This window comes from Anabrus simplex, chromosome 1, assembly GCF_040414725.1.
Source record: "Anabrus simplex isolate iqAnaSimp1 chromosome 1, ASM4041472v1, whole genome shotgun sequence".
NCBI lineage: Eukaryota > Metazoa > Arthropoda > Insecta > Orthoptera > Tettigoniidae > Anabrus > Anabrus simplex.
The window spans coordinates 1,148,392,615-1,148,406,672 of NC_090265.1; the positions used below are offsets into that span (position 1 = coordinate 1,148,392,615).

At 41.0% G+C, this 14,058-nt stretch overlaps 1 protein-coding gene across 1 annotated transcript in view; it reads left to right on the top strand.

The window, feature by feature from the left end:
* Window positions 1-4,492: 4,492 nt before the first annotated feature.
* The window catches only part of Sardh (Sarcosine dehydrogenase), a 282,041-nt gene continuing 272,475 nt past the window's right edge, over window positions 4,493-14,058 (top strand). Inside the window, exon 1 of the mRNA XM_067137412.2 lies at window positions 4,493-4,584. The gene's annotated coding sequence lies outside the window, so the exon portion shown is untranslated. The remainder of the gene's footprint in view (window positions 4,585-14,058) is intronic.

A 14,058-nucleotide genomic window follows, 5' to 3' on the forward strand; every position in this document is an offset into this window, starting at 1 on the left:
TACGGTGAAGGAGATGTGCGGAGAAGGTGAGGGGCTGGGTGGCCGTGGCCTATACTACGAACTGTCTGATATTCATCTTAGTGCAGGAGAATGGAAAACCATGGAAAACCATTCTCAGGACAGCCGACGGGTGGGGCCAGGGGTGAAGTCCAGCACTGTGCCCCAGGCCATGTCTCCCAAATGCAGAGGCGTAGAGCTACGTAGAGCCGTGGCCAACTTTCCTCTTCAAGGATTTACTTTTAGCTTTAACTTTTATGTTTGTAAATGCTTCTATTTATAAGTATTTACTACAAATATTTACTCACCTTTATGCATATGTCCCAATGATTGCATTTTGCTCAGTCAACTTCCTTTAATGTGCTTTGAAGGCAGCTAACACCCAAGTGCAGTGGCTGGAGCACACTTAGGCAGTACACAGGAAAGAATTCCATTTGGAAACATCGAGGTATCTGTGGTGGGTGGCAACACACCAGTCCATAAGAAGGGTCTTTTTGTTTCTATTTTTCTTGAATTTGTTTGAGTTGATGAAACCATTTTTCCAATGCCAAATTATTTTTCTATAATTTACAGTAAACTCTTTCCAAGGTTTCTTAAAATATCCAGAAACAGAGAAGAATAATGCCAACTGCACATTCTACATAACTATCTTCTACACCAAATAGGGATAAATGCCCTATGCTCCACTTAGGAGATACAGGAATTAAGTCAAGTAAGTCAAATTGGGATGAATCTTAATGTATTTCTTATTGCAAAAAGAAATCATTTGTGAAAATAAAATGCTGTTATATGTGATTTATAAACTATTAGAAATGATATTATGTCCTTGAATTAGAGTAGGAATATGACTTACAGTGTTTCAAAAATGCAGAGAAGAAATACGTTTTCTTCCTAAAAGAAACACTCCACAACTCAAATGTTGTTCTAAGCAAATCAACAATTGCATCATGCACAAGCTTGAACAAGTCCTGGACAACAACAGAAAGGACAAATTGGTATTAAAATTTATGCAGCAAAAGAATCCCCAAATGGGGATCTTGGCAGTTAATGGGTTTTGGATTGTCATCTATCAATATCTATTCACCTTACAGTCAGTAGGAAGGGTCCTAAAACTCTTCAAACATCTTGGATTTATGTTTTCCCAATTATCAGCTGATGAAGCTTATCAGATTCATTGGAAACCATTGCCAGGAGACCGTTATTTTCCAACATGAAAGGGTTCTGCTTACTCAGCTGTAAGAAAATTATGAGAGACTTGTCATTGTTGCAAATATATTCACGTTGACATTTCTTCAGAAGTTCTGAAAGATCATATTTTATTCACTGCTCAAAGACATACCTGAAATTTCAACAAGATCTTTGATTTGTGTCTTCAGGAGAAACTATGACCGTCTTAGAAATGCTTGCTGAGTTGTCTCCCTTTATGCATGAGGGGAATCCAAAGACTGATTCATTGGCATGTCAAGGTGAATTTTATTTTTGGTGAGGGAAGTAGGCTACGTAAAATGTTTGCAGGACTGAAATTACTTACTAATATATAATATTGTGTATACCTGTTTTCATGATTGTGAGGTTTAATTTTTCAATATATTTTTGCAGTAATTAAATAATTTTTAATATTTTAACATAGGACATTGGTTAAATTCATTCTCAAGTAACAGACCATGTCCAGTTCCACCAAGAATGTTGTTATTAAAGCTATAAACACTTGCGGGTATGAGTGAGATAAAATGGAAGGCAGCTCAGCTGCACCAAGCGAGTTGGTTATGCGGTTTGGGTCACATAGCTGTGAGCTTGCATTCGGGAGATAGTGATATTGAACTCTACCATAACAACCTTGAAGATGGTTTTCTGTGGTTTCCCATTTTCACACCAGTTAAAACAAAGAAGCAAACAACTGCCAAGATAGTTTCTCAGTGAAGATTATCTATCTGCATTTGGACAAAGATAATTGCAACAATAAACACTCAGGAAAAATGAAGAAAGACATTAAATTGAGGTAAACGGAAAGAAGATCAATTTCCAAATGTTTGTAAACATCAACATTTTATAATTCCATTTTCCTGGGTATGGTGTACAAGCACTTGCTATCTCTTCTTGTCTGCATACATCTTCTGTTCCATGACATGTTATCTGAGACCTCTCTCCTCTACATCAGATTTCGCTATCTCTATCCAACATTGTCGTTCCCCTTGGTCTTTTTCCTTGTACAGTAAGGTTGAAGTATTGGCAGGTCTCTCGCTCTTCATTCTCATAATGTGCCCATACCACTAAAGCAGGGCCTCTCAAACGCCCAAAATCTCACGCGTGCAAATGGAGGCGCAAGAGCTCCGTGCACTGTGCATCGCTCCCGCTCGGCTCGACTCGGACCAACGCTTCGTCTCTGGGCTACTCGGCTAAGCTCGGCTCAACTCGTCTCAACTCGGCTCAGATTTGGAACACTACGGAGCAAGTGAGGAAGAGGGAGACAGGGAGAGCGAGCGAGACAGGCGTGGGGAAAGAGAGAGACAGCGCTATTGCTCCAAATCGAGGAGTGGGGGGCTGCACTCTGGTCAACCAAGCGCAGTCGTCTTTTGCACCGCGCACAGTGCATGCACCAAGCGCATGCACTCTGAGAGGCCCTGCACTAAAGTCTACACTTCTTTATTATTCTGGGACCTCAGTGCCAACTACCCTCCTATTTACTTTATTCCTGAATTTGTCCTTTTGAGTACTTTGATTCATATTTCTAATTACTTTCATTTCTGTTGCCTGAATTCTGCTGTAGTCACTGTTTATTAGAGTACATGCCTCTAAACCATAGGTGAGAACTGGTACAAGGTAGGTGTGGTGCAGGGTTGTTTTTCCTTTTTGTGGTATTTTGCAGTCCCAGAGTAGGTTTCTGACTTGATTGTATGATGCTTTCTGTTTCCTGCTGAGTATTTTCTGCTTGACAGTATTGTCTTTTGAGATTATGCATCTGAGGTGCATGAAGCAAGAATGACTCTAATGAACTTAAAGTTTTTCCCTTTCATTACTACAGTCTATGTTTTACTCATCTTCAGCTCAAAGTTATTGAATGTGTTGTTCCATTCAGTCAGTTTTCTTCCTGTATTTTGGCTCTTGTTTCTCCCTATAACAGCAAATTATTAGCAAATGGTATTTGCTCTACTGTCCATTACTGTTATGAACAAAAGTAGTGATGAAACACTTCCTTATTGGACACCTCTGTTTGTCTCACACCATTTTGATCATCCACTGCCTATCTGAGCACAGCTGTAGCAATTCTGATATAGCGTCTTTACTTTGTCAATTAGGTACTTTGTAACCTGGAGGTCTGCCAGACATTTCCAGATCTTGTTCTGAGGAACGTTATCGTAGTCCTTTTCAGTGTCCAAAAATGTAATCACAAGAATCTTTCCATGTTGACAGTACTTTTCTGTGAGAATTCTTATGACAAAAATGTGATCCATAGAGTCTTTCTTAAATCCGTGGTTTTTTTTTTCAAGCAATGGTTCCACTATCTTCGATGATCCTTTTCAACAGCTTGGGGATGTATCACAACAAGGTTATGGCCTTGTATTTTCCACATTTCCATCTCTTTCCCTCTTCAAACAGTAGTATGATGACTCCTTTTCTTGAATCATCTGGGATATTTTTTTTCTTTTTTTTTTTTTTCTTCTTTCCAGATCAATGAGAGTACTCTATAAAGCCAGTTTAAACCTGGTATTCCAGCTGCCTTTTTCATATCTGAGGTGGAATCTTGAAGCCCAAGGACTTTTCATTTTGCATGTTCTTTAGTGCTGTTTTGACTTCAAGCCATATTAATGAGGGTTGGTTTTCTTGATTTCATATATTCTATAGTTGTTGGTGGTGTGTCTCCATCTCCATTTAACAACATGCTGAAGTACCTCTTCATTTCATCTCTGATCCCTTCCTCTTTTCTTATCAAACTATGTTTCCAGTACAAGGATGTTTCCATATTTAATTACTTTACTTTTTATTACTTTATGTAGTAGCCTCCTATGTCCTTGACAGTCTTGTGTAAATATATACCATATTTATGTATCTACAAGAAAATTATGCACATAAAACTTCAGTATTTTTGTGATCTTAATAATTATTATTTAAGATAAATAGTTTATATGATTTTTTCATTTAGAATGCAAGTCCTGTTGTGAATAGTGAACACTACTATTATTTTTAAACAGATAATGAAATAATATTTCCATATTAAATACCATAATCAAAATATTCAGTATTTCCTCATGGATTCTAGATTCTGAATATTTTTTCTTAGAATGCTTTATTTTTCGTATAATTTTTCCTTTTCTCTTTGAGATTACTTTTTGTCATATTGTTATTTACATTAAATTGAAATGTGCTGAGAATAAAATTATCAGTTTGCAGTATTAATAATTTTCAGCATCTGAATATGATCGGTTCAAGTATAAAATTCAAAAGCATGTAGGCCTACCATGAGAAGCTGACCGTAAAGGCTATTGACCTACAACTGACCTGTTGTTATCTGATATGACCTGAGATGCCTGGTCTCCTCATTGCCCAGTCAAGAGATCTGCAGGCAAGCTGGGGCACAACACTGCTACGGTAAGTTTCATGCCACTCTATCCCTGAAATATTATTGAAGCTGATGAACTCAAATATTAATCATTATAAAATATTATTTTAAAAGTGAGTTGTATGTACTATGTAACAAAGTATTACTTTCACTGTATTTCCCTATTTAATATACCGGTAAAAGAAAATAGTGATGTTGCAAACATGACCTTCACATGCCTTCCTATGAAGTTTGTTCAATGTTCTCTTAATTGTACTTTAATATTATTACTTTATGTTGAATTAAGAAAGCTGACTGGCATTGGCATTATGTATGTTGTCCTTAATAAGTTACTTTCGGAAGGAAAGTATTATTTATCTGTTGGTATTAAACTCCATGGCTAAATGGTTAGCATCTGGCCTTTGGCCGAGGGGTCCCGGGATCAATTACCAGCCGGGTCAGGGATTTTAACCTTCATTAGTTAATTCCAATGGTTTGGAGGTTGGGTGTATGTGTGCTGTCTTTAGCATTAGAATTCATCGTAGGCAGGGCCCCAACCTCACAGAAGTGCAGGTCGCCTATACGGCGTTGACTCGAAAGAACTGCACCAGACCTCTCCGGAGGCCACACGCCATTATTATTATTATTATTATTATTATTATTATTATTATTATTATTATTATTATTATTATTATTATTATGTCCGCCTCCGTAGTGTAACGGTTAGTACTATAAGCTGCCGTCCTCGGGGACCCGGGTTCGATTCCCGGTACTGCCAGAAATTTAAGAATGGCAGGAGGGCTGGTATGCAGTAAAAATGGTACACGCAGTTCACCTCCATTGGTGGGGGGGAGGTGTCTGAAAAGAGCTGCACTACCTCGGGATGAGGACACAAATTTTATTATTATTATTATTATTATTATTATTATTATTATTATTATTATTATTATTACCGTGTTTTTGCGGTAGGTAGAGGTGAAAGAAGGTGCGGGCGTGAACGGGTCTCAAACTACGAAATTAAGGTTAATGTAAAATTTAACCAGGTTATATTTTCTTTTCAAAATTAAGAAATAACAAGCATGGCAGGTACAGAGTAGTAAGGCAACAAAGTATAGTTACAATATTTACCGGATTTGGGCTTCGCGCCCCGACTTCACAATTCTTGGGCAATCAGCCCAACCTTACTCCAAAATAAGTTTTAACAGAGGGGCAGAAAACCCCATTCATGCTCAGGAGCACTTGCTCCAAATTACACCGAAAAGCCTCCTCGAGGCATACAACACTCAATTTTCAAGAAAGAGCCACTCTCTCTCAAACTTTAAGCCTCTCAAAGGCCACACCAAACTCCACCTTCAAGTTGTCCTCTCAGGACATAGACACAGGGGTAAAATACCCAACCTACTGAGGTCTATTAAGTGAGAAAAAGTTTAATTACATGACCTCTAAAATAACAATTTGAGAGGAGGCGAACTTGCGCTCCTAATACACTTTGTTTAAAACCTACTTGGCACTAGGCCGTTAATACAAGGGCTAATCCCATACTAAAGAGGTGACTTAAGAAAGAAACAATTTACATTACTGTTACGGAAGAATCGGTTGAGAAAAATAAGTTCACCTCAGAACAATATGAGTGGGAGCTCGAGAGGGTTAAGCACTCTCTATCCCAATATGTAGTTTAAAAAATAGAATAAATACAGAGTGTCTTTACATTTTAGGGAAAGTTACATGCTGGAAACGCTTCGGACCCGCCCCGAGAGTTAAACTGCTGAGCTAGCAAGAAAAGAAGTTATTATACGGCCATTACCTTATTGTTGAACTGCTGCCCGAAGAAAGAGGCGCTTCCCGCCCCCTGCTATGTACTTTACACACTGAAAGATGGTACAGAAGTGGCGCGGAGACCCAAAAATCAGCAGTTTATATACTCTCGCGGAAAGTTCGAGGCGTTTTTGGAATGAGAACACCCTCCCACCAAAACTTTATTGGTTAGGGATAAGCAGCATATTCAAGTTGGGGGAAGATACATCAGATTGGTCAGAAATTAATTAAAGAAATTCGGGATTGGCTAAATACAAAACAAGGGGAAAGAGAGGGGTATACAGCCAACTTAAACAATAACAGAAAGAAATTTAACAAGAAACAAACTTTTGAAATAAAAATTTCTCCAAAAAACAGTTCTTTCACATCGCACTAGGGTGCACCATTGTAGTTTTTCAGTAGTGTCCTCTAGAAGAGAAAGTTCACACTTCTTACTACCGGTAAAACAAAAATACATCAAAAGTGGCACAGTTCAAAAACTCCAAACTTTCCAAGTAGTGACATCTTCTGAGAAACTTGAAAATTAATACCGTCGATAAAGTTCAGACTTCCTCCAGCAGAGGAGTTTCAACTGGCGCACATTTTAAATTAGCGGCGTGGAGGTGTACCGCCCGGTACAGACCTCCCCCCCCCCCCCCCCAAAAGTTCCTCCAAGGGGTAACACAGAAGAACATAAACTTTTGTTTGAAAATAAGGTCCAAGTTATAATGTTGATATGGAGATTAACTGCAGAAGCATTTATAAAATTTTTCTAAATTTGGTTTGATCCAGTTTCAAAATACTTGTAGTAACCGTTGAATTAATGACTTTAAGTTTGTAGGAATTGAATTCAGACGAAAATCTTTTAATACTTGAAAGTGAAGAAAAATTTTCAAAGTCCACCAAATATTGCAGTAGAATTCCCAAGTGTAGTAATTGCTGATAGTAAATGTCCATGTAGTTGATTAAATTGGATGGCCAGACCGGCCGCTGCAGCTTGTGTCCAGAGGAGGCCGCTCGGACCCCTCAAGTACCCTGAGATACCGCTCGCCCGCACTATGAGAGGAGTAGTGGTGTTGAAGCACGCCGCGCCCGCGGTGAGCATGTACAGGCTGCGGGCAAGTAGCAGGTCGTGCGCCGCACATCAGCCTTGGCCGGGAGGAGGGCTCCGGCTCGCCGTACACAGGTTGGCCTCACTGGGGAAGGGCGGGCCCGTACCCTGCCTCAGGAGCGGTACGGCGCCGCGCTGCTGCGGGGGCACTGAAACATTAAAGCTCGACGGCAGAATTTTTGTTGGACCAGAATGATAATAGGGTACATTCATTGTGGTGAGGTAGAGGGGCCAGCGGCGTGGAGAAATTCATTTCACGTACAAGCCACTGTGTGTAGTGGGGCAGGAGACGGGAGCGTGGTAATGGCCGTAGCAACGACAGGATGGCAGTTTAACGGATCGGGGAAGGTTTTACAAAAATGCTTACATATAAAACAAAATATTATAGGAGGGGCAGAATGCCTTAAGAGTGAAAACTCAAAACAAAATATAACCTTCATATTCCTTTCAAATTATATGAAGCAAGTTAACACAAAATTTACACTGGTTTCACCTGTGACAGGTGAACCCTAAATATCCTCTCGGTGGCTGGATTACTTAATAACAACGTAACCGGCGTAAGGAAATTGAGAATGATACACGGCCCATGAAATCTGGGGGCAAGCTTGCCCGCGGGAACAAAGTTCTTGACCATCACCTGGTCACCTACCTTCAAATGGGTGGGTCTCCGTCCACGATCATACCTTTTCATGAGAGACTTTAAGATTGGCTTTAGCCTTCTTCCAAAGATCTTTAATGTTGTTTGGGTATATTGTCTCAGGTAGAATGTCACTCAGAGACCAAAGGTTAGAGAGCGGCGTGTTGGGAATGAACTTAAACATCAAAGAAGCTGGAGTAAATTTATGTGATTCATGAACCGCCGAATTCAAAGCAAAAGCTAACCAATGCAGGGACGTGTCCCATCTGGAATGATCTTCATGATGATAGGCAATAAGCGCGGACCTGAGATTACGATTAACCCGTTCAGCCAGAGATGGTTGAGGGTAATAAGCAGAAGTAGTTACATGAGAGATGGACAAGTCAAAACAGAATTTACGAAAAAGATTTGATGTGAACGCCTTAGCATTATCAGACACAATATATTGGCACGGACCAAAAGAAGCAAAAATAGAATTTAGGCAAGTAATGGTGGACTGAGCGGTAGCCAGCTTAGTCGGAAATAACCAGGAAAATCTTGTAAAACCATCTACGCATACAAAGATGAACTTGTTAGCATTTCCCTTCGACTGGAGGAAGGGTCCTACATAATCAATATACAGGCGTTCCATGGGGCGCGACGCTTGATGAGAAGACAAAAGGCCTACCTTGGTGGACATGGTTGGTTTACTAAGCAAACAGGATTTACAAGCCTTTACTAGTTCACGGATGTCACCGTCCATACCTTTCCAGATGAACCTTTCACGAATCTTCTCACGAGTTTTAAAGATGCCTAGGTGCCCTCCTAGTGGGGTTTCATGATAATACTTGAAGATCATAGGTACAAGAACCGCTGGAACGACAACCTTCATCATCTTATCATGCCTCGAAGGGCAACATAGAACACCATTCCTCAGAACATAGGGGACAACATGTTCCCCAGAAGAAAGGGTTTCCATTATCGGAGCCAGCGTCGGATCTTCACGTTGGTATTTCTCGATATCCCTAAAGAGCATGGGAGCATCTGTTAAGATGGCATTAACATCAGATAGTATTGACTCGGGAGGTGATGAACTGTCGACCGGTTCATGGGTCTCGACGTCGTTGGAAAACATACGGCTGAGTCCATCAGCGACAACATTTTCGGTACCTCGGATATGCCTGACATCGAATTGGAAGGCAGGAATACGGATGGCCCAACGGGCTATACGACCAGTACGACGCGGCCTACCTAAGACCCAGCTTAAGGCTTGATTATCTGTCTCCAGGTCGAATTTGACATGTTCCAGATAGAGACGGAACTTTTCTAAGGCAAATAAGACTGCCAAACCTTCGAGCTCATAGATGGAATACTTGGCTTCTTGAGCCGACAAGGTCCTAGATGCATAGGCGATGGGTCGCCTCCCTAGTTCAGTCTCTTGAAGAAGGACTGCAGCTACTGCTGACGACGACGCGTCGGTTTGGACGATGAATTTCTTTGAGAAATCAGGCATAGCAAGGACAGGGGCATTACAGAGAGCTAATTTCAGATCTTCAAAAGCGGCTTGTTGAGAAGGTCCCCACTCGAATTTGATGCTTTTCCTACGAAGAAGGTTCAAGGGCGCCGCTCTATTAGCGAAGTTAGGAATAAACTTCCTGAAGAAATTCACCATACCAATGAACCTGGCGATACCTTTGATGTCCTTGGGAGGTTTAAAATCACAGATGGCCTGTGTTCTAGAATGATCGACTGCAACACCATCGGGTGACACAATATGCCCTAGGAATGACATAGAGGGCTTAGCAAAGGCAACCTTGGACAACTTGACAGTTAACCCGGCCTTACGAAGGCGATTGAGAACTTCTCGCAGATGATCTAGATGTTCTTCAAAGGTCTCCGAAAATACGACGACATCATCCAAGTAGTGATACAAGTACTCAAATTTGATGTCGGAGAAGACCCTATCTAGCAGCCTAGTGAGTACAGCTGCTCCCGTGGGGAGCCCGAAAGGCACGCGGTTGTATTCGTATAAGTTCCAGTCCGTGGCAAACGCTGTAAGATGTTTAGACTCTTCCGCAAGGGGAATTTGATTGTAGGCCTGATTCAGGTCCAAGATAGTAAAGAACTTGGCCTTACGAAACCATGAAAAACAAGAATGAAGGTCAGGAAGGGGCACAGATTGTAACACCACCTTCCGATTGAGAGCCCTATAATCAATGACAGGCCTGAAGCCACCTTGGGGTTTCGGGACTAGAAAAATAGGCGAAGAATACGCCGACTTAGAGGGCCTAATAATACCATCCTTCAACATCTGATCGATGATTTCTTTCAGAGCCTTCATTTTTGGTGGAGATAGCCTATAAGGTGGAAAACGGACAGGAATCGAATCCGTGACCTCAATTTTGTATTCAATAAGATCAGTAACACCAAGAGTATCAGAGAACACCTCTGGAAACGACTGACACAACTTACGAATACTATCAGCCTGCTCCTCAGGTAGATGTCTAAGGTCTAACAACATCTCATCCTGGGTAGGCGAAATAGATGAACATGATGCAGAATTACATTTTAACAAGGGGATTTTACAATTGGAAGCAAATTTGAATGTGCACGATTTACTCTGAAGATCGAGCACAAGACCAGTGTGAGAAATGAAGTCCACTCCCAATATAATGGGGCAAGACAAGTGCTTGGCCACAAACAGTTTGATTTTCCATGTAAATTTAAAAATACGAATTTTGACATTTACAGAACCGAGAATTTCTAATGGAGATGAATTAGCCGAAACATATTGAACAGGAGATGAACCATAGTCAGGTAGTTTACAAACCGATTTCAATTTTGAATACCATTGATCCGAAATAATTGAACAAACACTGCCTGAATCTAATAGAGCTGTTATTGGTTCATTATTTAACTCAATTTTAAGAAAAGGAACCGGTGCGGGGGACTCCATGCAATCCTAAGACACTCTTTGGGGCATTCAAAAGATGGATTTGCAGATTGAACGTTCCCTGAATTTTCGACCAATTTACCAGGGGCTGAGCCTCGGGAAGGGGGATAAGTCGACTCAGCCGAAGCCCCTAGTCACATTTATTATTGGCATTGGTGGAATTTGCACCAGAAGTTGAGCAGGAGGGGGTGCTATTTGAATTTGGGCAATTCTTGGCAATATGTGAGAAAGCCCCACATTTAAAACAGCCTTGTGATGAGCCAGCTCCATTATTTGCCCTACTAGATTTGATCAATGGACACTTGTTCCGAAGATGGTTAGGCGACCCGCAAGCATAGCATTTACGAGGTGTGACTGGTCGGCGAGGAGGAGGAGGCCGAGGATTACCAAAAGAAGGAGGGGGTTCTTTCGCGACACGCAAGGAATCGGCGTATCTAACTCCTTCCGCTGAGACGGCCAATGCTTCAAGTTCAGAGAAGGTTTGCGGACACGCCGCGAAACACAAATATGACCTATAGGATGGTGAAATTCCTTCTACAATAGCCTGTACAATCTGATCTTCAGGAAAATGAAGGGCAAACACCCTAGTATAGAATTTAATATCTTGGATGAAGTCTGCTAAGTTTTCATCCAAACGCTGTACACGATAATAGTACTTCTGAATAAGGGAGGACCTGGCCCTAGCCGGGATGAAGTTAGCTAGCAAGTGGGCGTGGAAATCCTCAATAGATGATTGCTCGGCAATGGCTCTTACTATTTTGTCTGAGAGAATACCAGTTGCATAGGGATAGATGATTTGCAAAATCTGACATGGGGAAAGAGAAAACACAAGGGCATGATCCTGAAATTCAACTAAAAATCTTAAAAATGAAATTACGTCACTGGTGGTATTAACGGAAAACTTAGAGATACCTCTGAGCAACATTGCCAATGGATGAGGCAAGCTGCTAAACCCGGGTGACATAGTAGGTAAAGGTTTCAGTGGCAAGGAAGTTAATTCAGAACGTATATTATTCAACGATGCACGGCGTTCAGACTCGTTGTCCATTGGGGCAGAGATAGTTTGAGCAGCAACGGTTATCCTATTGGCTTCTCCCTTAGGAGGCTCTTCCTCGCTACCTACATTCATCGTGGTGGGTTGATCAATTTTGGGAGGAACTTCCCCAGTGAACAATTGAGTGACCTTGCTAGATAATTCAGAAATACTTTCAAGCAACGTACTAGCTTCCTTCCTCTGAACATCATTCAACTTCAGAGACAACAGATCGTTAACTCTATTTGAAAAATGAAATAGCCTGGCTTGCACACGCTTAATTTGATTAGGAGAAGGATCATTTTCGTCAAAAAAACTAACTACCGATGCTAGCCCAGTAGTATTCTCGGTGATCGTGGAAAGAGAGTCGTCAATTTCTTTCTCTCCCAAAGTGGGGATGGAAATGGGCAAATCAAGAGACTCTCTAAGCTTGTTTGTGTCTACCGCAACCGTGCCTCCAGATTGCACATTTCAAATAGTTAATTCATAGATCAACTCCTCCTTGCACAAATAGTTAAGATGGAGAACATCGCGAGGGCCGGGCATGATGACAGAACAATTTTGAAAAAGGAAAAATCAAAAATTCCAGCAACTGAGAAAATTGTTAGAGTTCGGATCAAAGCAATGTTTAGCCGTCAAAAGGGGCTAAATTGAGACCCATTCAACCATGCTCTGCTACCACTTGTTCCGAGGTATCTGTGGAACAACAGAGGTGAAAGAAGGTGCGGGGGTGAACAGGTCTCAGGCTACGAAATTAAAGTTAATTTAAAATTTAACAAGGTTATATTTTCTTTGCAAAATCAAGAAATAACAAGCATGGCAGGTACAGAGTAGCAAGGCAACAAAAGTACAATTACAGTATTTACAGGATTTGGGCTTCGAGCCCCGACTTCACAATTCTTGGGCAATCAGCCCAACCTTACTCCAAAATAAGTTTTAACAGAGGGGCAGAAAACCCCATTCATGCTCAGGAGCACTTGCTCCAAATTACACTGAAAAGCCTCCTCGAGGCATACAACACTCAATTTTCAAGAAAGAGCCACTCGCTCTCAAACTTTAAGCCTCTCAAAGGCCACACCAAACTCCACCTTCAAGTTGTCCTCTCAGGACATAGACACAGGGGTAAAATACCCAACCTACTGAGGTCTATTAAGTGAGAAAAAGTTTAATTACATGACCTCTAAAATAACAATTTGAGAGGAGGCGAACTTGCGCTCCTAATACACTTTGTTTAAAACCTACTTGGCACTAGGCCGTTAATACAAGGGCTAATCCCATACTAAAGAGGTGACTTAAGAAAGAAACAATTTACATTACTGTTACGGAAGAATCGGTTGAGAAAAATAAGTTCACCTCAGAACAATATGAGTGGGAGCTCGAGAGGGTTAAGCACTCTCTATCCCAATATGTAGTTTAAAAGATAGAATAAATACAGAGTGTCTTTACATTTTAGGGAATGTTACATGGTGGAAACGCTTCGGACCCGCCCTGAGAGTTAAACTGCTGAGCTAGCAAGAAAAGAAGTTATTATACGGCCATTACCTTATTGTTGAACTGCTGCCCGAAGAAAGAGGCGCTTCCCGCCCCCTGCTATGTACTTTACACACTGAAAGATGGTACAGAAGTGGCGCGGAGACCCAAAAATCAGCAGTTTATATACTCTCGCGGAAAGTTCGAGGCGTTTTTGGAATGAGAACACCCTCCCACCAAAACTTTATTGGTTAGGGATAAGCAGCATATTCAAGTTGGGGGAAGATACATCAGATTGGTCAGAAATTAATTAAAGAAATTCGGGATTGGCTAAATACAAAACAAGGGGAAAGAGAGGGGTATACAGCCAACTTAAACAATAACAGAAAGAAATTTAACAAGAAACAAACTTTTGAAATAAAAATTTCTCCAAAAAACAGTTCTTTCACATCGCACTAGGGTGCACCATTGTAGTTTTTCAGTAGTGTCCTCTAGAAGAGAAAGTTCACACTTCTTACTACCGGTAAAACAAAAATACATCAAAAGT